The sequence below is a fragment of the Ranitomeya variabilis genome, chromosome 1 (assembly GCF_051348905.1).
Source record: "Ranitomeya variabilis isolate aRanVar5 chromosome 1, aRanVar5.hap1, whole genome shotgun sequence".
NCBI classification, from domain to species: domain Eukaryota; kingdom Metazoa; phylum Chordata; class Amphibia; order Anura; family Dendrobatidae; genus Ranitomeya; species Ranitomeya variabilis.
In genome coordinates, this window is record NC_135232.1 from 10417730 (window position 1) to 10444332 (window position 26603).

The 26603-nt window shown below is 48.3% G+C and overlaps 1 protein-coding gene across 1 annotated transcript in view; it reads left to right on the forward strand.

Moving 5' to 3' along the window:
• LOC143793553 (uncharacterized) overlaps positions 1-26603 on the forward strand; it is a 351737-nt gene that overhangs the window by 201195 nt on the left and 123939 nt on the right. The window lies entirely within an intron of this gene.

Genomic DNA, 26603 nt, shown 5'->3' on the forward strand with positions numbered 1-26603 from the left:
GGAGCTGTGGTGACGTCTCCGTCATGTGATCAGGGGGCGGGGGCTCAGGACGGAAGTGGTGAAGGACCTGTGGTGACGTCTCCGTCATGTGATCAGGGGGCGGGGCTCAGGAGGGATGTATTGACCTCACTGTCATGTGATCAGAGGCGGGGCTCAGGAGAGAAGAAATGAAGGACCTGTGGTGATGTCGCTGTCATGTGATCAGGGGGCGGGGGCCCAGGGAGAAGTGGTGATGTCACTATCATGTGATGTGGGGGCGGGGCTCAGTAGTGTTGGGCAGTCCGGCTCCTCTTGCACGTTGCGCTACTTTTCCTCCTGTTCTCTCTCCAGTACCGTCACGATAAAGCCTGGGCCTCGTTATACGGCTGAGCAGGTGTCTAGTGCAGGCTCTCGCAGCGGATGCCATCCTCTCGTCTGTTTTCTGCAGTCCGTGTACTCGCCTGTTCTAATCGTCCCCTCTGTAACATACCTCCCAACTTTTGAAGATGGGAAAGAGGGACAAAGTTTGCGGCGCGCTTTGCGCGCCGCGGCAAATTTTAGGCCACGCCTCTGACCACACCCATTCATAATTAGTCACACCCATATCCACATCCCAACCACACCCATTTAGCACTGCCGATCACAGTTTCATATACAATAATTATAAACAAAAAAATATGGCCACACAGTGCCCCATACTGTATAATGGCCACACATGATGCTCCATACTGTACGATGACCACACATGACGCTCCATAATATATAATGACCACACATGACGCTCCATAATATATAATGAACACACATGACGCTCCATACTGTATAATGAACACACATGATGCTCCATACTGTATGACCGCACATGATGCTCCATAGTGTATAATGACCGCACATGATGCTCCAGACTGTATAATGACCGCACATGATGCTCCATACTGTATAATGAACACACATGATGCTCCATACTGTATGACCGCACATGATGCTCCATAGTGTATAATGACCGCACATGATGCTCCATACTGTATGACCGCACATGATGCTCCATACTGTATAATGACCGCACATGATGCTCCATACTGTATGACCGCAAATGATGCTCCATACTGTATAATGACCGCACATGATGCTCCAGACTGTATAATGACCGCACATGATGCTCCAGACTGTATAATGACCGCACATGATGCTCCAGACTGTATAATGACCGCACATGATGCTCCAGACTGTATAATGACCGCACATGATGCTCCAGACTGTATAATGACCGCACATGATGCTCCATACTGTATAATGGCCGCACATGATGCTCCATACTGTCTAATGACCGCACATGATGCTCCATACTGTCTAATGACCGCACATGATGCTCCATACTGTATAATGACCGCACATGATGCTCCATATTGTATAATGACCACACATGATGCTCCATACTGTATAATGACATACAGGCACGCAGCTCACACACAGGCACGCAGCTCACACGCACGCAGCTCACACACGCACGCAGCTCACACACGCACGCAGCTCACAAACACATGCAGCTTTGACACAAATGCATCACACACGCAGCCATCACACACACACACGCAGCCATCACACACACACACGCAGCCATCACACACACACACACGCAGCCATCACACACACACACACGCAGCCATCACACACACACACACGCAGCCATCACACACACACACACACAGCCATGACACACACACACAGCCATCACACACACACAGCCATCACACACACACAGCCATCACACACACACAGCCATCACACACACACACGCAGCCATCACACACACACACACGCAGCCATCACACACACACACACGCAGCCATCACACACACACAGCCATCACACACACACACGCAGCCATCACACACACACACGCAGCCATTACACACATCACACACACACAATCTCCTCTGTGATGCAGGGGCGGCTGATGTCCATGTGCAGCTCTCTGCTGAAGTCTTCAGTCTCCTGCTCACAGCTCTGCACTATCCCGGCACCTCCCCCGTCTCTCCTTCTCTGCCGGGATAGCAGCTAAGAGCAGAAGCCGGAGCTCCGTGCACACACAGCCAGAGGTAGTGAATCGCTGACCTTTCTTCTTGATTGCTGCAGGCTCTCTCCTTCAGCGTGGCAGCGCCGCACAGGGGGCGGGGGCGGGGGCGGGGGGGGGCTCGCGGGCGGTCAGGAGGCAGCTTTTATAAAAAAAAAAAAAAAAACAGGCTGGCTCTCTCTACGTCCCGGAAGTGGGCGGGGCTTCACCGGCGGCCGCAAATTCGGGATTTTAAATGCCCGAAGCGGGACAGCGGGACCCCGGTGCCAAAGCGGGACTGTCCCGCTGAAATCGGGACGGTTGGGAGGTATGTCTGTAATGCTCTCTACGGCTCATGCAGCGGAGGAGGAGACTGACGCCTGCAGCGAGCGGCCCCGGACCTCAGTGAGTGACAGGACTCCGCTCGCTGCTGGCGTCCTTCTCCCTGGCTCCGCTGTACGGTGGGTGGCATGGATGACAGTGGGGGACAGTGAGGACAGGTGAGTATGAGGGTTTTCTGTAGTTTATCCTTATTTTTACAGGTGGAGACAGTGGGAGCCGACTACTACTCTCATCATTATCTCCTGCTGGTGCTGGGAGCCATGATGAGGGCAGCGTTCAGCGCTCGGGAGCAGAGCAGCCTGTACACTGGTTCCCGGGCTCCGATGTGGGGTCCGTGCTGTCGGCCACGACGCTCCGTCCGCGGACACTGACGTGCGCAGACTCGTGTCCATGTGTCAGGGTCTCCGGTCCGTGTGGAAACTGTCACCAGACACCGACGTGGGAAGCAGCCCTAATACAGAAGTGTCCACAAGGGACAATCTATTTACACCTAAAAGTAACAGGATCTGTAAAGACTGTAAAGGAAGGCGCTTTTGTATTTGATGCCAGAATTGAGGGGTTTCGGTCACGATGCAGTAAGAAGCCATCAAAGCGTCACCTGTAAGAAGCCATCAAAGCGTCACCTGTAAGAAGCCATCAAAGCGTCACCTGCGCCCCAACATCTCATTGACAGAAGGACCAGAGGGTTTGGGAAATTGCAACTCAAGTCATTTTTTTGTTATGAATTTCTCCAGTTTTTCACCCCAATAAAATAAAACACGCACATACGCCCACACGCCATTTATTACTTTCCCGCTGACAGTCGAAGTTACGGCTCTTAGGCCTCTTTCACACATCCGTGTCTCCAGTACACGTGGTGACGGTTCTCACACATACCGGAGACACGTACACACGTAGATGGCTCTGTGCACGTCAGGGTGTTTCCACAGACCGTGTGCCCCACACGTAGTCATGTCCGTTTTTTCCCCATCAGCACAGACGGTAAAACGTCCCACATACGTGCACGCAGAGAACACACATAGATGTCATCCGTGTGACACTTCGGCACCGGGGAAGAAGCGCTACGGTGACTCGTGTGGTAAAGACACGGCCAGAAACAAACAGAACACCGTTATACCTAAGGGTATGTGCACACGCTGCGGAATGGCGTGCACATTTTTCCACACTGATTTTGGTAAATCCGCACTGCGGTTTACGGCGTTTTTTGTGCGGATTCCACCTACGCTTTTACACCTGCGGATTCCTATTGAGGAACAGGTGTAAACTGCTGCGGAATCCGCACAAACAATTGACATGCTGCGGAATAACGCTATGTTTCCACACGTTTTTTTCCGCAGCGTGTGCACTGCAGATTTTGTTTTCCATGGGTTTACATGGTACTGTACAATGCATGGAAAACTGCTGCGAATCCGCAACGTGTGCACATAGCCTAAAACTAAGCAAAAAGCCCTCACCCGCTGTCATTGTTCTGACTTGAATGTAAAGCCGGGGTCACACGAGTTCAATGCGAGAAATTTGCACATTAAGTCCCAGCACCGCCGCCGGCACTCGGGACCGGAGCGTTCAGCTGCACAGAAATTCAAGCAGCCGCACAGTCCGGTCCCGAGTGCAGGCGGCGGTGCCAGGACTTGATGCGTGAGTTTCTCACATTGAACTTGCACGTGTGACCCCGGCCTAACTCTCCTCATTCACCCCCGCTCCCACCGATCGCCGACAGAGCTGGGGACAATGATGAGAGCCGTGTTCCACACCAGGGAACAGCGCTTACTGTAACGCTTCTTCCCTGCCGGACGCCTGTGTGGTAGTGATGTGGCACATGGCCGGCACAGGGTTGCCACACGTGTGCCGCAAGTATTACACTCATGGACACGAATATCTCCGGTACCAGAAATGTCAGGACATGTGAAAAAGGGGAGAGGAAAATGAAAGAGCAGAAAAAAAAAGTAGGATTCCATGATTGCACACCTAAGGCCAGCGTCACACTCAGCGTAGGGAAACACGGTCCGTATTTTACATGCGTAATACGCAGAAATGTTCCCAAAATAGTGATCCGTATGTCATCCCTAGGCAGGGGGTGGCAGCGTATTTTACGCATGTCATTCTCTGTATGTAATCCGTATGGCATCCGTACTACATCTTCCAGATGTGCCTTTTCTGGGGTGGCTGGGGGCAGATGTTTTTAGCCAGGGGGGACAATAACCATGGACCCTCTCCTGGCTATTAATATCTGCCCTCAGTCACTGGCTTTACCACTCTGGCGGAGAAAATTGCGTGGGAGCCCACACCAATTTTTTCCGTGATTTAACCCTTTATTTTAACAGCTAGAGCCCCAAAATTTTGCACACAGACACTTGGAACATTACTAATGAGGAATATGTAAAAAAAAATAAGGGATATGAAATGGTTTACTGTATGTAACCATGTCTCATATCATGTCAGGTTTTGGAAGGAGAAATGAAAAGCCGGCAATTAAATTACCGGCTTTTCTGCTATCTAGCGCTGTATGACATATAAATATATACATATATATGTGTCTCACTGACATATACATATATATATATACAGTATACCCCTATACTATGTGTAGACATTTATTTTAGCTATACTATTCTAACCTGTCAGTGTGATTTTACTGTACACCGGACTGAATTACCGGCTTTTCTAGAGAACACCCCTGCGTATTTCTTGCAAGTCACACTGTTGGTCCGTGTGTAATCCGTATTTTTCTCGCCCCCATTGACTTTCATTGGTGGATTTTTTGCGCAATACCCTGAAAAACGCAGCATGCTGCGATTTTCTACGGCCGTACAAGACCGTAAGATGCGTAAAATACACCATATTGTACCTTGTGCAATGCATATTTTCTGCGCCTCTCATACATCCGTAAAACTCGCTAGTGTGATGCCGGCCTAAGGGGTTATAGAGGCCATGTGTGTCAGTGCTGCTGATATTGTTATTTTACATATACCGGGATCTGGCCACAGGTTTTGTCTGCCTCAGATGTATATTATTACTGTCCCACTGTAGAGCAGCAGGAACTAATGAGAGGTAGAAATCCTCCTCCTGTTATTACCCTAAGGTCTCTTTTCCACTTGTGAGAAACACGTCCGTGTCTCACATGTGAAAACCAAGCTCTGGTGCCGGCACTCCAGAGCGGAGCATGCAGCCGCATAGCAACACATGGAGCTGCGCGCTCCGCTCCCAAGTGACAGCGCCAGAGCTAGGTTTTCACATGTGAGACACGGACGTGTTTCTTCCAAATGGAAAAGAGCCCTTAGATCCCTGCCAGTGCCAGACCTCAGCTCATCGTGCCAGACATCCGCCACTGTCCATTGTCTGTGACTGCAGATTGTGATCGATCACACAGATCATGGGTGCCCTCACTACACTGAGCAGCCAATCACAGATCATGTGTGCCCTCACTACACTGAGCAGCCCATCACAGATCATGGGTGCCCTCACTACACTGAGCAGCCCATCACAGATCATGGGTGCCCTCACTACACTGAACAGCCAATCACAGATCATGGGTGCCCTCACTACACTGAGCAGCCCATCACAGATCATGGGTGCCCTCACTACACTGAGCAGCCCATCACAGATCATGGGTGCCCTCACTACACTGAGCAGCCAATCACAGATCATGTGTGCCCTCACTACACTGAGCATCCAATCACAGATCATGGGTGCCCTCACTACACTGAGCAGCCCATCACAGATCATGGGTGCACTCACTACACTGAGCATCCAATCACAGATCATGTGTGCCCTCACTACACTGAGCAGCCAATCACAGATCATGTGTGCCCTCACTACACTGAGCAGCCCATCACAGATCATGTGTGCCCTCACTACACTGAGCAGCCAATCACAGATCATGGGTGCCCTCACTACACTGAGCAGCCCATCACAGATCATGGGTGCTGTTGTGAATTAGACTTTTTGGCTCCCTCTTGTGGTTACTAGTGATATGACTCTGGGATTGTCTTTCCTCAGTTTGGCACCCACCTGGGTCGTTAGTCCAGGGGTGTTGCTATATAAGCTTCCTGGATCCTTAGTCCAGTGCCTGGCATCGTTGTAATCAGATCCTTTCTGTTTGCTCCTGTCTGCTGATCCTGGTTCGTGCAAAATTAAGCTAAGTCCTGCTTCTTTGTTTTTTTGGTTATTTGCTTGCTCTCATTTTTGTCCAGCTTGTACTAAATGTGATTCCTGACCTTGCTGGAAGCTCTAGGGGGCTGGTGTTCTCCCCCCGGACCGTTAGACGGTTCGGGGGTTCTTGAATATCCAGCGTGGATATTTTGATAGGGTTTTTGCTGACCATATAAGTCATCTTACTATATTCTGCTATTAGCTAGTGGGCCTCTCTTTGCTAAATACCTAGCTCATTCTTACGTTTGTCTTTTCCTCTTACCTCACCGTTATTATTTGTTGGGGGCTTGTATCCAACTTTTGGGGTCTTTTCTCTGGAGGCAAGAAAGGTCTTTCTTTTCCCTTCTAGGGTTAGTTAGTTAGTTCTCCGGCTGGCGCGAGACGTCTAGAACCAACGTAGGCACGTTCCCCGGCTGCTGCTATTTGTGGTGCTAGGATTAGATATATGGTCAGCTCAGTTACCACTGCCCTATGAGCTGTTTTTTTGTCTTTGCAGACTTAGTAATTATTTCTGAGACCCTCTGCCATTGGGGTCATAACAGGGTGCCCTCACTACACTGAGCAGCCCATCACAGATCATGGGTGCCCTCACTACACTGAGCAGCCAATCACAGATCATGTGTGCCCTCACTACACTGAGCAGCCAATCACAGATCATGTGTGCCCTCACTACACTGAGCAGCCCATCACAGATCATGTGTGCCCTCACTACACTGAGCAGCCAATCACAGATCATGTGTGCACGCACTACACTGAGCAGCCAATCACAGATCATGTGTGCCCTCACTACACTGAGCAGCCAATCACAGATCATGGGTGCCCTCACTACACTGAGCAGCCAATCACAGATCATGTGTGCCCTCACTACACTGAGCAGCCCATCACAGATCATGTGTGCCCTCACTACACAGAGCAGCCAATCACAGATCATGTGTGCACGCACTACACTGAGCAGCCAATCACAGATCATGTGTGCCCTCACTACACTGAGCAGCCAATCACAGATCATGGGTGCCCTCACTACACTGAGCAGCCCATCACAGATCATGGGTGCCCTCACTACACTGAGCAGCCAATCACAGATCATGGGTGCCCTCACTACACTGAGCAGCCCATCACAGATCATGGGTGCCCTCACTACACTGAGCAGCCAATCACAGATCATGGGTGCCCTCACTACACTGAGCAGCCCATCACAGATCATGTGTGCCCTCACTACACTGAGCAGCCCATCACAGATCATGTGTGCCCTCATTACACTGAGCAGCCAATCACAGATTATGGGTGCCCTCACTACACTGAGCAGCCAATCACAGATCATGTGTGCCCTCACTACACTGAGCAGCCCATCACAGATCATGTGTGCCCTCATTACACTGAGCAGCCCATCACAGATCATGTGTGCCCTCACTACACTGAGCAGCCAATCACAGATCATGTGTGCCCTCACTACACTGAGCAGCCCATCACAGATCATGGGTGCCCTCACTACACTGAGCAGCCAATCACAGATCATGTGTGCCCTCACTACACTGAGCATCCAATCACAGATCATGGGTGCCCTCACTATACTGAGCAGCCCATCACAGATCATGGGTGCACTCACTACACTGAGCATCCAATCACAGATCATGTGTGCCCTCACTACACTGAGCAGCCAATCACAGATCATGTGTGCCCTCACTACACTGAGCAGCCAATCACAGATCATGTGTGCCCTCACTACACTGAGCAGCCCATCACAGATCATGTGTGCCCTCACTACACTGAGCAGCCAATCACAGATCATGTGTGCACGCACTACACTGAGCAGCCAATCACAGATCATGTGTGCCCTCACTACACTGAGCAGCCAATCACAGATCATGGGTGCCCTCACTACACTGAGCAGCCAATCACAGATCATGTGTGCCCTCACTACACTGAGCAGCCAATCACAGATCATGTGTGCCCTCACTACACTGAGCAGCCAATCACAGATCATGGGTGCCCTCACTACACTGAGCAGCCAATCACAGATCATGTGTGCCCTCATTAAACTGAGCAGCCCATCACAGATTATGGGTGCACTCACTACAATGAGCAGCCCATCACAGATCATGGGTGCTGTCACGGTTCACACCAGGACTGCCCACATTATGACACAGATCCCAGTGGTATGTCAGGGATCCCGGGGAGGGTATCTTTATCGTCCCCACTACTCACACCAATTTGTCATGAACCGGGGTTCTTTGATTGCCCCTTGTTCTCTCTGAAGGGAATTTATCTATATCCCACTTCCCAGGTCCGGTTTGGAACTTGCAGCTCTCTGGCGCCCCCTTACCCTCAGGTCAGATTAGGTACTGCACCTAGGGTAATTGGTCGCCAGAAAGGCTACTTGCTATGTACTGGCTATTAGGCACGCTGCAGCGAGGGCAATAAAACTACTCCCACACAGGCGGCAACAATAATTATCAACGTCGCCGTCGCTGCAAAGATTCCCAATCGCACGGAACATGGTATGCTGCCACCAGCTCCGATTAAATGGGTCCGAAGCCAACCCAAATCAGTAGCGCAATTCACTTCAAAGAACGCACAGTCGTATAGAGTAGGAGAGACAAGCTAGCAATTAAATATTTTACTCCATTAAAAGTTAGGCAGTGTTTATATAGTACTAGATTGTGGCCCGATTCTAATGCATCGGGTATTCTAGAATATGCATGTCCCCGTAGTATATGGACAATGATGATTCCAGAATTCGCGGCAGACTGTGCCCGTCGCTGATTTGTCGAGGCAACCTTTATGACATCATCGTCGCCATGGCAACCATTATGACATCTACGTCGATACTGTGCCCGTCGCTGATTGGTCGAGGCCTGGCGGCCTCGACCAATCAGAGACGCGGGATTTCCATTATGACATCATCGTCGCCATGCTGTGCCCGTCGCTGATTGGTCGAGGCCTGGCGGCCTCGACCAATCAGAGACGCGGGATTTCCAGGACAGACAGACAGACAGAAAAACCCTTAGACAATTATATATATAGATAAAAAGATATTAGAAAGGAGACGATTCATATATACATTACATATTACAAAATAAAATAGGATTAACGTTGAAAGGAGAATGTACAGGTTATGTTATGGTATCATCTTGACTGGCCTGTGGCTTAAGAGGATAAATACATCCAGATGCATGGAAACAGCTTGAAGAGCTGTTGTTAGCTGCTTCCCGGGCCGAGACTGAAGCAGGGCTAAGAGTATAGTAGTGTCTTATACTTCTCAGCTTGTGACATCACTAAAGGGCTGGTTAATGATATGTACTGAGGCTCTGAGATATGTACGTTTCTAGAATCTGGAGACAAAGAAATTCCTGTGTGAGAAGGGAGGGACAACGGGTGGCTTTACCGGATTGGTCACCTGCAGTTTAAAGCCACACCCTTCTCATACACTAGCTTCAAGTTACCCAGTCTCAGCGATAGGCTTTGTTTTGAGTAGGAGTGAAGCAGGGGGGTTAGAAGAACAAGGGGGGGCGCAGCTGCCTTGTGAGTGTGTGTGTAGAAAGCCATGTCGTTCAAACTAACCTCACAATATGACATTTTTTGGCATTATTGTGACACCTCCCCCTTTTGGAATGCACTACAGAGGCAGAACCTCTCGGTACTCCTCCATGCGCACCTCAGCAGGTTCACCCTGGCTGGACAACCCATTTGCATTGCCATGTTCCCTACCTTTTTGTGCTCAATGGTAAAATCGTACTGCTGGAGGGCAAGGCTCAAGCGTAGCAAACTTCCATTTGTTCCACTCACGGCTCGTAGCCAGCACAGAGGGTTGTGGTCGGTCACCACAGTCAAGGTGCAACCGTGCAAGTAGGGCTGCAAGCGTTGCAGGGCCCAGACTATGGCCAGTCACTTTTTCTCGATGGTGGAATAGGCCACTTCCCTCGGCAGAAGTTTCTGGCTCAGGTACAACACAGGATGCTCTTGGTTCCCTGAGTCGACTTGGCTGAGCACAGCACCGAGGCCAAACTCGCTGGCGTTGGTCTGCACCAAGAACGGTCGACTGCTGTCGACTGCATTCAACACAGGGGCATTGCACAGTGCTGTTTTCAGTGCCTGGAAGGCCCCCCCACAGCCGTCGGTCCAGTTGACGATGTGGGGTAGCTTCTTCCTGGTGAGGTCCATCAAGAATTTTGCAAGGCTATTATAGTTCTGTACGAAGCGCCTATAGTACTCCAGTACGCCTATGGTGCCCCAAGTAGTGGACCTCTCTCATGCCCATCTGGCACTTTCCCGGATTGATGGTCAGACCGGCTTGGTGAAGTCGCTTGAGCACCTCCTCGAGATCCTGCAGGTATTCATCTTAGGAGAACCTGAAGATGGCAATGTCATCCAGGTACGCTACTGCGTACTTCTCCAGTCCCTGAAGCAGGTGGTTGACCATCCGCTGGAAAGTGACAGGGGCATTCTTCATGCCGAAGGGAATGACTGGGCTCATACAGTCTGAAGGGTGTGATAAAGGCGGACTTCTCCTGTGCCTCGGGGCTCAGGGGAATCTGCCAGTATCCTCGACTCAGATCCATTATGGTCAGGTATTTTGTGCCAGCTAACTTCTCAAGCAGCTCCTCGATGCGAGGGATTGGATGCATGTCAGAGGCTGTGATGGTGTTGAGCCCCCTGTAGTCCACGCAGAACCAGGTGGTCCCATCCTTCTTTGGCACGAGGACTACAGGTGAGGCCCACGTGTTCTTTGACTGCTGAATCACCCCCTGCTGTAACATCTCATCGATCTCCTGGCGCATAACCTGCTGCACCTCATCGGAGATCCGATAGGGTGTTCGCCGTAGTGGGGTATGATTCCCGGTGTCCACCTCGTGGACCACTAACTCAGTCCTTCCAGGTTGGTTGGAGAACATGGCCCGGAAGGGTTCCAGCTTGGTCCGCAACTGCAACCGCTGGGGTTCGGTAAATGAGGCGCTTACCTCCACGTCCTCAATGGACCCACCGGCCTTGGCTTGGGCCAGCATGTCCAGGAAGGAGTCTTCCTCCCCGTCTTTGGGCAGGCTGCAGACCAATAGGACGAAAGGTTCACGTTTGTGATGAGCCTTCATCATATTGACTTGAAAGGCCTTTCGCCTACCCCGAGCGTGGTCAAGCGTGACCACATAGGTGACCGGGTTGAGCTGTTGGTGGATGACGTACGGGCCTTCCCAGGCTGCCTGAAGCTTATGCTTTGGTACAGGGACCAGCACCCACATCTTTTGACCCATGTGGTAGGTCCGCTCCCAGGCGTTCTGGTCGTATCAGTGCTTCTGATCAGCCTGAGCCTGCGCCATGCACCAACTGCATCAAGGTCTGCATCTTGTCATGGAAGCGCATGACATACTCCACTATGGACACTTCAGAAAGGTGCAGCTCCTCTTCCCAGGATTCCCTTACCAACCCAAGGGGTCCCCGGACTCGCCTGCGGTACAGGAGCTCGAAGGAGAACCACGTCGAGGCCTGTGGAGCCTCTCGGTAAGCGAACAGCAGGTGTGGGAGGTACCGCTCCCAGTCGTGTCCTTCGGTCTCAGCCTGCATGCAGAGCATCTGTTTGAGGGTACCATTGAAGCGTTCACACAAGCCATTGGTCTGTGGGTGATACACACTCGATATCAGACACTTCACCTGCATTCTCTTACAGAAGGCCTCCATTAAGCGAGACATGAATTGGGTCCCTTGATCGGTAAGCATCTCCCTGGGAAATCCTATCCGTGAAAAGATAGCCAACAGTGCATCCGCCACCTTATGTGCCCTAGTTGAGGACAGAGCCACCGCCTCTGGGTACCGGGTACCGTAGTCTACCAAGGTAAGGATGCATTGCTTTCCAGAGCTGCTGGGGATGGCCAGCAGGCCCACAATGTCCACCTAGATCCTCTGGAAAGGCTCTGTAAAGGTTAAAAGGGATAACTCAGGAGACTTTGCATGGAACAAGACAACTACAGGACACCGTTTTATAAGTGGTAAAGTCTATATTATCGCACGGTGATTCAAACAGGTGCAGAGAGAAACTCAAGTCCACAACACTTGAGTAAATATTAAACGCAGCTTAGCAGTCTATAGGAAACTTCAGAGGAAAATGCAATCACACAGAAAGTCTATGAAGCACAATTATTCTTGAGAATACTTGACACGAATAAGTCCTTGGTAGTCCAAACACAGAGAGATATGCTTATAAGGCAGTTCAAATAATATCTTAGCACAACCAGGGAGGCCTGGGTAAAAGTTTAAGGTTTTTTAAGGTTTAAGCAGAGCAGCAACAGCTTACATGTCCAGCAAATGCAGATGGAAACAAACACAAGCAGCCAGATGGAGGATTACTGGAAACCGATTTATGCAGCAGAAACTCAGAGCTGAGTAGCAGGATCTCCACACAGGTTCACAGGTGCAGGTGCAAAGCCAGGGAGTCATCAGGAGCTGGATGCAAGGCAGAATACTCTAGCACAGACTAAAGGCTGGGGTGGAGTTATATAGCAGGAAGATACACTGCACATGAGACCAAAGACGCCATCTTGGAAAAGGGCAGTAATGCACAAAAGGTAATAAAAAATGTTCAGAGTCCTGACATTACTCCCTCCTTAGAAGCGGCCTCAGGACGCTCCTGGACCTGGTTTCTCAGGGAATCTTTGATGAAAACGAGAGATCTTCTGTTGGGCATTGATGTTTCCCACAGGTTCCCAAGAGTCTTCCTCAGGGGGATATCCCTGCCATCTTATAAGATATTGGAGCCGAATCCTGGAATCAATAATTTCCTCCACCACAAATTGTTCTTGCCCCTCAATCACCACAGGCTGCGGAGGTGGCACAACACGTCCCTGGAAGGTATTAGGAGATTCAGGCTTTTGTAAAGATACATGAAAAACTGGGTGTACCTTCATAGTCCTAGGCAGCTTCAGACGGCAGGCCACAGAGCTAAAAAAAAAAAGCGTTGATCTTGAAAGGGCCAATGAATTTCTGTCCAAGTTTTTGTGAAGGAACGTTTGACTTCAGATTCTTAGTTGATAACCACACGGAATCTCCTACCTTGAACATGGGTGCAGGTTTACGGAATCTATCAGCTGATCTCTTATAACGTTCTTGAGCTGTGGTCAGGGATTCCTTCAGAACCTCCAGATTTTATCTCATCGCAGTCAGCCTTTCCTCAACTGCTGGAACCGGAGAATTAATCGGAGACCTAGGTAAGATACATGGATGATAACCCAGATTGGCAAAGAAAGGAGTGAACTTAGTGGAGGCGCTCTGAGAATTGTTGTATGAAAATTCGGCTAACGGCAGCAACTCCAACCAATCATCCTGGAGATGGCTGACATAACATCTTAGATATTGTTCCAGCGTCTGGTTGGTACGCTCAGTCTGACCATTTGTCTGGGGATGGTAAGCAGAAGAGAGACAGACATTAATATTGAGTGCAGAGCAAAACCCCTTCCAGAATCTTGAAGTGAACTGTACGCCACGGTCAGAGATGATCTCATCTGGCACCCCATGCAAACGAAAGACATTCTGTATAACCAAGTTCACTGTATCTTTAGCTGAGGGGAGGCCGGTGCACAGAACAAAATGAGCAGCTTTAGTCAGGCGATCAACTACTACCATGATCGTATTCATGCCCCCCGATGTAGGCAGCTCCACAATAAAGTCCATTGATATAGACCCCCAAGGTCGGGACGGAACAGGTAATGGTTGCAGGAGACCCGTAGGTGCCACACGAGGAGTCTTGTAACGAGCACATACCTCGCAAGAGAACATAGTCCTTAGTATCCTTCAGGCAAGTTGGCCACCAGAAAAATCGGCTTAGGAACTCTTGTGTCTTCTGTACCCCCCTGTGACCAGCCAACTTGGAGTCATGTACCAAGTTGAGGATCTGCAGACCGACGACCTCAGGGACGTAGATACGTCGATCTCTGAACCACATGCCACCCTTAAAGACAAGATTAGTATCAACAGGTGGGTTGGCCAGAAATACATCACCGTCATAAGCCTCCCTGCACTCCTTCCACAAGTCCTGATCGTGGATAACTCCGATGAAATTGGCATCAGATAGAATGGTCTTGGACGGGGCTCCAGGTACGGAATCCGCAGCATGGATTCGGGATAAAGCATCAGCCTTCCCATTATGAGAACCTGGACGGTACGACATAACAAAATTAAATTGATTTAAAAATAAATTCCAAAGAGCCTGACGAGGAGAAAGACATCTAGCGGATCTGAGGAACTCTAAATTGCGATGGTCAGTAAGCACTACGATCTGTTGTGCAGCTCCTTACAGATGATGCCTCCATTACTTGAAAGCTGCAATAATAGCCAGCAATTCCTTGTCTCTCACATCGTAATTATTCTCTGCTGAGGTTAGTCTACGGGAAAAGAAAGCACAAGGATGTAGCTGACCCTTCTCTCCAGTTCTTTGGGAGAGAATAGCCCCCAAAGCATTATCAGAAGCGTCCACCTCCACAATGAAAGAAAGTGTTGGATCTGGGTGAATCAACAGCGGTGCTGAGGTGAAACAGATCTTAAGCCGATCAAAAGCTTCTTGAGCCTGTGATGACCACTTAAAGGGCTTTTCCTTCTTTGTCAAGGAAGTAATGGGACGGACAATATCAGAAAAATTTTGAATGAAGCGTCTGTAGAAATTTGCAAAACCAATAAAACGTTGGACCTCCTTAATGTTCTTGGGTAGTGGCCAGTCAAGGATAGCCTGAATCTTACCAGATTCCATGTTCAGCCCCTGGGGAGAGATGATATAACATAAGAACTGTATCTCAGAATGATGGAACTCGCATTTCTCCGGCTTGATATACAGATGGTTCTCTTTCAGACATCTTAAAACAGCTTTGACATGTTCTTCATGTTCCTGTAGAGAGTCAGAAAAGATTAGAATATCGTCCAAATAGATCACCACAAACTGGTCCAACAAATCTCTGAAAATGTCATTAGCAAGGTGTTGAAACATTGCAGGGGCATTGCAAAGCCCGAAGGGCATCACGAGATATTCAAAGTGTCCATACCGGCATCGGAATGCTGTCTTCCACTCATCCCCTGGATGAATACACACCAAATTATAAGCCCCACGAAGATCCAGTTTAGAGAACACCTTAGCATGGCGGACTGTTTACAGTAATTCGGGAATCAGAGTCAAAGGGTAACGGTTTCGTACGGTTACCTTATTGAGTTCCCGATAGTCAACACAGGGTCTCAGGGTCCCATCCTTCTTCTTTACAAAAAAGATAGGTGTCCCTGCTGGTGAGGAAGAAGGACGTATGAAGCCTTTGGCCAGATTTTCATCAATATACTCCTTTAAGGCTTGAAGCTCAGGTGCCGCCAAAGGATATACGTTACCAAAAGGAATAGCTGCCCCAGGAAGCAACTCAATGGGACAGTCATAATGCCTGTGGCGGAAGCTGATCTGCATTCTTCTTGTCACAGATGTCAGAGAACTCTTTATATGCTGAAGGTAAAGTAAATACCTGTACCGGTGGTTCCGTAGCTGTGGACTCGGGGACAGCTTCAGTTAATGCTGAGTTGCTCCTTGTTGGGAAGATAATCTCCTTGGTCTCCCAGTTGATAGTTGCATTCTGAGAACGCAGCCAAGGGATGCCTAAAATCACAGGCAAATGTGGAGAAGAAATTAACAAGAAAGAGAGTTGCTCTTGATGATTAGGCTCCAACAAAATCTCAAGGGGTACGGTCTCCTGATCCACAGGCCCGAAGATTAAAGGTGACCCATCCACTGTTTCCATGATAATTGGAGAGGCTGTTTGCTGAATTTCAATACCATGTTCCTTGGCAAATGCGATATCCATAAAATTGCCACCTGCACCAGAGTAAATCATAGCTGCACTGGAAATCCACTGTCCTGTACACAGGATCTTAATTGGGAGAGAACAGTGAGAGTTCTTTTCATTTAGCTCCTTGGCTGGTGAAGTCATAGAAAGTGAATGGAATACAGCGTTTAAAGGCAGGCTACATTCAGAGATGTCAGATTCATCATCACAGTTGTCATACTCCCCTACTGCTGCTAGCACCTTGTTAGGCCGCTTGGGACACTTGGGACAGTTGATTAGAAAGTGGTCAGACTGGCCCCAGTAGAAACATAGACTTTCTCGAAGGCGATACTCCCGGCGCTCATTACTCTCGCGCCTCTGAACAGAATCAATTTGCATGGGCACCTCCTCTACCTCTCGAGATGTTTTACCTGCAGGCTCTTTGGAAGGAAGGGAAAAGTTAGAAATACGGTTATGTGCAGCAAACTTCTCCTGCCTACGCTCAGTAAGGCGAATGTCAATGCGCACACAATGCTGTATAAATGATTCTAGCTCTTGTGGTGATTCATAGCGAGCTAATTCATCCTTTACAATGCTAGACAGACCCCTTTTAAAAATAGGTAATTGTGCATAACTGTTCCAATCAGTATCTACTGCTAATCTCCTGAATTCAGTAGCATACTCAATAACAGAACGTTTAGCCTGGCGTAAAGACAATAAAGCAGATTCAGCAGTTGCACGGCGATTAGGGTCATCAAACATTAATGCCATAGCGGCCAAAAAATTGTCCAAATTATTTAACCGCAGGTCACGAGACTCAATCATCGGATTCGCCCAGGCGAGCGCTCGTGCGGTCAGCAGCATTATTACACACAATACTTTGGATCTATCATTAGGAAAACGGTCAGCATGCACATCAAAATATAGCATACATTGATTCACAAAGCCACGAAATTTGTCGCGATCACCATTAAATCTGAATGGGGGCAACTTAGGTGGGCTAGCTGGTGGCGGTTGCCCAGATGGTAAAGCCGCTTGTGCAGCCATTTGCGTGCTTATGTCCTGAAAAGCCCGTTCATACTGGGACTCTATGCCAGCAAGATTGTTTTCCTGGGCTGCCATGTGGGTGCTTAACCCCTTAACGACCGCCGATACGCCTTTTAACGGCGGCCGCTAAGGGTACTTAAACCACAGCGCCGTTAATTAACGGCGCTGTGGAAAAAGTGAATAGCGCCCCCCAGAGTCGGATTTTCTCTGGGGTCTTGGTTGCCGAGGGTAGCCGAGACCCCAGAGAACATGATTCGGGGGGTTTTTACCGACCCCCGAGTTGCGATCGCCGGTAATTAACCGTTTACCGGCGGTCGCAACAAAAAAAAAAAAAACGCGATTTGCCGTTTAATTTCTCTGTCCTCCGATGTGATCGCACATCGGAGGACAGAGAAATGTGGTCCCCGATGGCCCCCAATAGCCCCCCAATACTTACCTACCTCCCCCGGTGCTCCTCGTGTCTCCCCATGGGCGCCGCCATCTTTTTTCCGGGAAAAAATGGCGGGCGCACGCGCAGTGCGCCCGCCGCCCGGCACCCGGATGTTCTTTGGGGTCTCGGCTGCCGGGGGTAGCCGAGACCCCAAAGAACATGATCGGGGTCGGTTTGCACCGACCCCTGCTTTGCGATCGCCGGTAATTAACAGTTTACCGGCGACCGCAAAAAAAAAAAAAAAAAGCGATCAGTTATTTCTCTGTCCTCTGATGTGATCGCACATCAGAGGACAGAGAAATAGGGGGATTCGGGGACCCTATCATACTCACCCGGGGTCCCTAGGTCCTCTTCTGTCTTCTCCTGCCAGCCGGCTTTTTCATCATGGCGGGCGCATGCGCAGTGCGCCCGCCATCTGCTGCCATCTGCCGGCCGGCAGGAGAAGACAAGTTGGGGCTAAAATTAGGGTTAGGGTTAGGGTTAGGGTTAGAGTTAGAGTTAGGGTTAGGGTTAGAGTTAGGGTTAGGGTTAGAGTTAGGGTTAGGGTTGGGGCTAAATTTAGGGTTAGGGCTAGGGTTAGGGTTAGGCTACTTTCACACTAGCGTTTTTTGGCTTCCGTCGCAATGCGTCGTTGGAGAAAAAACGCATCCTGCAAAAGTGCTTGCAGGATGCGTTTTTTCTCCATTGGCTTGCATTAGCGACGCATTGCGACGGATTGCCACATGTCGCATCCATCGTGCGACGGATGCGTTGTGCTTCGGCGGACCGTCGACACAAAAAAAACTACATGTAACTTTTTTGTGCGACGTGTCCGCCATTTCCGACCGCGCATGCGTGGCCGGAACTCCGCCCCCGCCTCCCCGCACCTCACAATGGGGCAGCGGATGCGTTGAAAAAACAGCATCCGCTGCACCCGTTGTGCGGCGCTTACAATGCTAGCCTCGGTACGTCGGCCCGACACACTGCGATGGGCCGAGTACGACGCTAGTGTGAAAGTAGCCTTAGGCTTCTTTCACACTTGCGTCGGTACGGGGCGGTCGCAATGCGTCGGCCCGATGTACCGACGCACGTTGTGAAAATTGTGCACAACGTGGGCAGCGGATGCAGTTTTTCAACGCATCCGCTGCCCAGTCTATGTCCTGGGGAGGAGGGGGCAGAGTTACGGCCACGCATCCGCGGAAATGGCGGACGCGACGTACAAAAAAAAGGTTACATTGAACTTTTTTTGTGACGACGGGGGCTAAAGTTATGGTTAGGGTTGGGGCTAAAGTTAGAGTTGGGGCTAAAGTTAGGGTTAGAGTTGGGATTAGGGTTAGGGTTTGGATTAGGGTTGGGATTAGTGTTACGTTTGGGATTAGGGTTGGGATTAGGGTTAGGGTTGGGATTAGGGTTAGGGGTGTGTTGGATTTAGGGTTTTGATTAGGGTTATGGTTAGGGTTGAGATTAGGGCTGTTTTGGGGTTAGGGTTGTGATTATCGTTAGGGTTGTGATTAGGATTATGGATCGGGTTGAGATTAGGGTTAGGGCTGTGTTGGGGTTAGGGTTGGAGTTAGAATTGGGGGGTTTCCACTGTTTAGGTACATCAGGGGGTCTCCAAACACGACAGCCAATTTTGCGCTAAAAAAGTCAAATGGTACTCCCTCCCTTCTGAGCTCTGCCGTGCGCCCAAACAGTGGTTTACCCCCACATATGGGGCATCAGCGTACTCAGGATAAATTGGACAACAACTTTTGGGGTCCAATTTCTCCTGTTACCCTTGTGAAAATAAAAACTTGGGGGCTAAAAATCTTTTTTGTTGGAAAAAAATATATTTTTTTATTTTCACTACTCTGCATTATAAATTTCTGTGAAGCACTTGAGCTTTCAAAGTTCTCACCACATATCTAGATAAGTTCCTTAGGGGGTCTAGTTTCCAAAATTTGGTCACTTGTGGGGGTTTCTACTGTTTAGGTACATTAGGGGTCTGCAAACGCAACATAACGCCCGCAGACAATTCTATCAAAGTCTGCATTCCAAAATGGCGCTCCTTCCCTTCCGAGCTCTACCGTGCGCCCAAACAGTGGTTTACCCCCACATATGGGGTACCAGCATACTCAGGACAAATTGGACAACAACTTTTGGGGTCCAATTTCTCTTGTTACCCTTGTGAAAATAAAAATTTGGGGGCTAAAAAAAATCTTTTTTGTGGGAAAAAAAATATTTTTTATTTTCACTACTCTGCATTATAAACTTCTGTGAAGCACTTGGGCATTCAAAGTTCTCACCACATATCTAGATAAGTTCCTTGGGGGGTCTATTTTCCAAAATGGGGTCACTTGTTGGGGGTTTCTACTGTTTAGGTACATTAGTGGTCTGCAAACGCAACATAACGCCCGCAGACAATTCTATCAAAGTCTGCATTCCAAAATGGCGCTCCTTCCCTTCCGAGCTCTGCCGTGCGCCCAAACAGTGGTTTACCCCCACATATGGGGTACCAGCATACTCAGGACAAATTGGACAAAAACTTTTGGGGTCCAATTTCTCTTGTTACCCTTGTGAAAATAAAAATTTGGGGGCTAAAAAAATCTTTTTTGTGGGAAAAAAAATATTTTTTATTTTCACTACTCTGCATTATAAACTTCTGTGAAGCACTTGGGCATTCAAAGTTCTCACCACATATCTAGATAAGTTCCTTGGGGGGTCTATTTTCCAAAATGGGGTCACTTGTTGGGGGTTTCTACTGTTTAGGTACATTAGGGGTCTGCAAAGGCAACATAACGCCCGCAGACAATTCTATCAAAGTCTGCATTCCAAAATGGCACTCCTTCCCTTCCGAGCTCTGCCGTGCGCCCAAACAGTGGTTTACCCCCACATATGGGGTACCAGCATACTCAGGACAAATTGGACAATAACTTTTTGGGTCCAATTTCTCTTGTTACCCTTGTGAAAATAAAAACTTGGGGGCTAAAAATCTTTATTGTTAAAAAATATATATTTTTTATTTTCACGACTCTGCATTATAAACTTCTGTGATGCACTTGGGCATTCAAAGTTCTCACTACACATCTAGATAAGTTCCATGGGGGGTCTAGTTTCCAAAATGGGGTCACTTTTGGGGGGTTTCTGCTGTTTAGGCACATCAGGGGCTCTCCAAACGCGACATGGCGTCCGATCTCAATTCCAGTCAATTTTGCATTGAAAAGTCAAATGGCGCTCCTTTGCTTCCGAGCTCAGCCATGCGCCCAAACAGTGGTTTACCCCACATATGGGGTGTCGGCGTACTCAAGACAAATTGTACAACAGCTTCTGGGGTCCATTTTCTCCTGTTACCCTTGGTAAAATAAAAATTTGGAGGCAAAAAGATCATTTTTGTAGAAAAAATTCGATTTTTTTATTTTCACGGCTCTACGTTATAAACTTCTGTGAAGCACATGGGGGTTTAAAGTGCTCACCACACATCTAGATAAGTTCCTTAAGGGGTCTAGTTTCCAAAATGGTGTCATATGTGGGGGGTCTCTACTGTTTAGGCACATCAGCGGCTCTCCAAACGTGACATGGCGTCCGATCTCAATTCCAGCCAATTCTACATTGAAAAAGTAAAACGACACTCCTTCTCTTCCAAGCTCTGCGGTGCGCCCAAACAGTGGTTTACCCCCATATATGGGGTATCGACGTACTCAGGAGAAATTGTACAACAACTTTTGTGGTCTAATTTCTCCTGTTACCCTTGTTAAAATAAAAATTTGGGGGCAAAAATTATTTTTGTAGAAAAAATGAGATTTTTTATTTTCACGGCTCTACGTTATAAACTTCTGTGAAGCACTTGGGGGTTCAAAGTGCTCACCACACATCTAGATAAGTTCCTTAAGGGGTCTAGTTTCCAAAATGGTATCACTTGTGGGGGGTTTCCACTGTTTAGGCACATCAGGGACTCTCCAAACGCGACATGGCATCCGATCTCAATTCCAGCCAATTCTGCATTGAAAAAGTCAAACGGTGCTCCTTCACTTCCAAGCTCTGCGGTGCGCCCAAACAGTGGTTTACCTCCACATATGGGGTATCGACGTACTCAGGAGAAATTGCACAACAACTTTTGTGGTCTAATTTCTCCTGTTACCCTTGTGAAAATAAGAATTTGTGGGCGAAAAAATCATTTTTGTGAAAACAAATGCGATTTTTTTATTTTCACGGCTCTACGTTATAAACTTCTGTGAAGCACTTGGGGGTTCAAAGTGCTCACCACACATCTAGATAAGTTCCTTGGGGGGTCTAGTTTCCAAAATGGTGTCACTTGTGGGGGGTTTCCACTGTTTAGGCACATTAGGGGCTCTCCAAACGCGACATGGCGTCCGATCTCAATTCCAGCCAATTCTGCATTGAAACAGTCAAACGGTGCTCCTTCACTTCCAAGCTCTGCGGTGCGCCCAAACAGTGGTTTACCTCCACATATGGGGTATCGGCGTACTCAGGAAAAATTGCACAACAAAATTTGTGGTTAAATTTCTGTTTTTACACTTGTGAAAATTAAAAAAAATGGTTCTGAAGTAAAATGTTTGCAAAAAAAAGTAAAATGTTCATTTTTTCTTCCACATTGTTTTAGTTCCTGTGAAGTACGTAAAGGGTTAATAAACTTCTTGAATGTGGTTTTGAGCAGCTTGAGGGGTGCAGTTTTTAGAATGGTGTCACACTTGGATATTTTCTATCATATAGACCCCTCAAAATCACTTCAAAGGTGATGTGGTCCCTAAAAAAAACATGGTGTTGTAAAAATGAGAAATTGCTGGTCAACTTTTAACCCTTATAACTCCCTAACAAAAAAAAAAAAATGTTTCCAAAATTGTGCTGATGTAAAGTAGACATGTGAGAAATGTTATTTATTAACTATTTTTGTGACATATCTCTCTGATTTAAGGGCATAAAAATACAAAGTTTGAAAATTGCAAAATTTTAAAAATTTTCGCCATATTTCCATTTTTTTTCATAAATAATCGCAAGTAATATCGAAGAAATGTTACCACTAACTTGAAGTACAACATGTCACGAAAAAACAATCTCAGAATCAGCGGGATCCGATAAAGCGTTCCAGAGTTATAACCTCATAAAGTGACACTGGTCAGAATTGTAAAAATTGGCTCGGTCATTAAGTACCAAATTGGCTCTGTCACTAAGGGGTTAAGTCCTGCAAAGTTTGTCCAAACACTTGTTGATTGTGTTCAAAGCTTCCAAACTTCTTTTGCATTCCTTCCACATCTTTCTGCAGTGATCTAATTATGGAGAACACCTGCTCTAGTCTGCTTTCTGCAGTCATTGTTCCAGCAGTCTCCTCTTTTGAGGCTAGAGTATCCTGTAAAGATTATAAGGGATAACTCAGGAGACTCTTTGCATGGAACAAGACAACTACAGGACACAGTTTTATAAGTGGTAAAGTCTATATAATCACACGGTGATTCAAACAGGTGCAGAGAGAAACTCAAGTCCACAACACTTGGAGTAAATATTAAAAGCAGCTTAGCAGTCTATAGGAAACTTCAGAGGAAAATGCAATCACACAGAAAGTCTATGAAGCACAATTATTCTTGAGGATACTTGACACAAATAAGTCCTTGGTAGTCCAAACACAGAGAGATATGCTTATAAGGCAGTTCAAATAATATCTTAGCACAACCAGGGAGGCCTGGGTAAAAGTCCCAGGTTTAAGCAGAACAGCAACAGCTTACATGTCCAGCAAATGCAGATGGAAACAAACACAAGCAGCCAGATGGAGGATTACTGGAAACCGATGTATGCAGCAGAAACTCGGAGCTGAGTAGCAGGATCTCCACACAGGTTCACAGGTGCAGGTGCAAAGCCAGGGAGTCATCAGGAGCTGGATGCAAGGCAGAATACTCTAGCACAGACTAAAGGCTGGGGTGGAGTTATATAGCAGGAAGACACAGTGCACATGAGACCAAAGACGCCATCTTGGAAAAGGGCAGTAATGCACAAAAGGTAATAAAAAATGTTCAGAGTCCTGACAGGCTCCTCTATCACTTGCAAAGGGATCAGGGGAGCCTTAAGAGCAGGCCCGGCCTTCCCCACTCTTTGACAGGTGACACAGGAGCGGCAGTAGTTTGACACATCTGTCCCCATCTTAATCCAATAGAAGTGTTGAGACAGCCGGGCCTTAGTTTTGCTGATCCCCAAGTGGGATCTCATGGGCAATACGCAACAACTCACTCCAGAATTGCTGCGGGACGACCAGCTGTCTTTCCCTCAACCACTCCTTTTGCGATTTTCCAGGTACTGTCTCCCGGTACAACCTCCCTCATTCCCAGAACACCCTCTACCTATCAGTCATGGAGGTTGGCGTCTCGGCGAGGTACCTCAAATTCTCCAGGCTCGCATCTGTGTGCAGAGTGGCCCAAAACTCCTGGCTAGGGGAAGCCAGAAGCGACATCAGGGTCCCTTCCCCACGGGAACCCTCAGGGACCTGCTCTGGGTCCATCTCTGGTTCAGTCACAATGATGACTGAGGAGGGTCCGGAAGGGAGACCATTATCTGCGTTCCGGGCACTCTGACTGTGGGTGACAGCAGCTACGAAGGCTGTCTCCCCGGGCATTTCCAAAGACCCATCAGCCGGCACTGCTATGGGCTCTACCTCCCCATCCACCCCCAACATTCCAGGAGCAGTGCTACTTATGGGCCAGTTACCTTCCTCGGTGGCACTGGTCAATTGCATGGCATCACCTTCCTCACGGTTCCCATGCACCTGCTCATTTTTTTGAGCACTGACTCTTGCTCCTGGTAGGGGTTCTGTTATGACCTGGTGGTTAGGAGCACCTGAAGTGACCTGATGGTTAAAACAGAAAACCTGGGACAAGCTCTGAGGAAGTGGTAACTCTACTGACCGCAATCCCTAATCCTATCACACACACTAGAAATAGCCGTGGAGTGTACCTAACTCTCCCTAGATGCCTTTTCACAGCCTAAGAGCTAACTACCCCTAAAGATAGAAATAGAAGCCTACCTTGCCTCAGAGAAATTCCCCAAAGTAAAGGTAGCCCCCCACAAATATTAACTGTGAGTTAAGAGGGAAGTGACAAACACAGGAATGAAACAGATTTTAGCAAAGGAGGCAGAATCTTCTTTAGAAAGACAGAGGATAGGAAAGGGAACTATGCGGTCAGTATAAAAAACTACAAAAACCACGCAGAGTGTGCAAAAAGACCTCCACACCGACTCACGGTGTGGAGGTGCAGCTCTGCACCCCCAGAGCTTCCAGCTAGCAAGGAAATATCATAATAACAGGCTGGACTGAAACATAGCATGTACTGAAAAATATATTCAAAACCAATGAACAGCAAATGACTAGCAAGGACTTAGCTTCTGCTGGAGTAGTCAGGTCATCTGAGAATTCCAAGAGAGATCTGAACCAGTACTGAGACATTGACAGCTGGCATGAACTAACGACCTGGGCAGAGTTAAATAGGGAAGTAGCAGCAGCAATAAACGAAGGCAGCTGAGAAAGCAAACCTCAAAGATCAGCAGTTCCACTCAAAGCCACCAGAGGGTGTCCAAGGACAGAACTCACCAAAGTACCATTCACGACCACAGGAGGGAGCCCGAGAACGGAATTCACAACAGTACCCCCCCCTTGAGGAGGGGTCACCGAACCCTCACCAGAGCCCCCAGGCCGATCAGGACGAGCCAAATGAAAGGCAACAACCCAGGAATTATCCTCCTGACCATAGCCCTTCCATTTAACCAGGTACTGAAGCTTCCGTCTCGAAATACGAGAATCTAAAATCTTCTCCACCACATACTCCAACTCCCCCTCAACCAACACCGGAGCAGGAGGATCAACGGAAGGAACCATAGGCGCCACATATCTCCGCAACAACGACCTATGGAACACGTTATGGATGGCAAAAGAAGCTGGAAGGGCCAAACGAAACGACACAGGATTGATAATTTCAGAAATCTTATAAGGACCAATGAAACGAGGCTTGAACTTAGGAGAAGAAACCTTCATAGGAACATAATGAGAAGACAACCAAACCAAATCCCCAACACGAAGTCGGCGACCAACACAGCGACGGCGGTTAGCAAAACGTTGCGCCTTCTCCTGAGACAATGTCAAATTGTCCACCACGTGAGTCCAAATTTGTTGCAACCTGTCCACCACAGAATCCACACCAGGACAGTCAGAAGGCTCAACCTGCCCTGAAGAAAAACGAGGATGAAAACCAGAATTACAAAAAAAAGGCGAAACCAAAGTAGCAGAACTAGCCTGATTATTAAGGGCGAACTCGGCCAATGGCAAGAAGGTCACCCAATCATCCTGATCAGCAGAAACAAAGCATCTCAGATAGGTTTCCAAGGTCTGATTGGTTCGTTCGGTTTGGCCATTTGTCTGAGGATGGAACGCTGAAGAAAAAGACAAATCAATGCCCATCTTAGCACAAAAGGACCGCCAAAACCTAGAAACAAATTGGGAACCTCTGTCTGACACAATGTTCTCCGGAATGCCATGCAGACGAACCACATGCTGAAAAAATAATGGAACCAAATCAGAGGAGGAAGGCAATTTAGGCAAGGGTACCAAATGGACCATCTTAGAAAACCGATCACAAACCACCCAGATGACAGACATCCTTTGAGAGACAGGAAGATCAGAAATAAAATCCATGGAAATATGTGTCCAGGGCCTCTTCGGGACAGGCAAAGGCAAAAGCAACCCACTGGCACGAGAACAGCAAGGTTTGGCCCGAGCACAAGTCCCACAGGACTGCACAAAAGAACGCACATCCTGTGACAAGGAAGGCCACCAAAAGGACCTGGCAACCAAATCTCTGGTACCAAAAATCCCAGG